The sequence below is a fragment of the Eimeria maxima genome, genomic scaffold (assembly GCF_000499605.1).
Source record: "Eimeria maxima Weybridge genomic scaffold, Emw_scaff801, whole genome shotgun sequence".
NCBI lineage: Eukaryota > Apicomplexa > Conoidasida > Eucoccidiorida > Eimeriidae > Eimeria > Eimeria maxima.
In genome coordinates this window covers 2,058-2,500 of record NW_013566776.1, presented here as the reverse complement: position 1 = coordinate 2,500, position 443 = coordinate 2,058, and positions in this window count along the sequence as shown.

Sequence of the window (443 nt, the reverse complement as noted above, 5' to 3'; positions counted from 1 at the left end):
GTGGCTGCGATTTGCTGCTGCGCTGCTGCAGCAGCAGCAGATGGTGCTGCTGCAGCAGCTGCTGCTGCCAAAGCAGCAAGAGCTGCAGCATTACCTCTCCCTGTCTCTTTTGTCATGGCAGCAGCTATGTGCCCTCCTTCCTGCTGCTGCTAAACCTTTTGTCTCTTTCATTCCCCTCAAGCAGCAGCAGCAGCAGCAACAGCAGCAGCAGCAGCAGCAGCAACAGAAGCAGGAACAATACAAGAAGCTGCAACTGCAGCAACTGCAGCAGCAGCAACTGCAGCAGCAGCAACAGCAACAGCAGCAGATTGCAGAAACCCTTCCTCTTTGTGGTGCAGACCTATCATGGGAGTCATTGCTGCTGCCTCTGCAGCAACAGTTGCTGCTGCAGCCCCAACAGCAACAGCAACAGCAGCAGCAGCAGCAGCAGCAGCAGCAGCAGG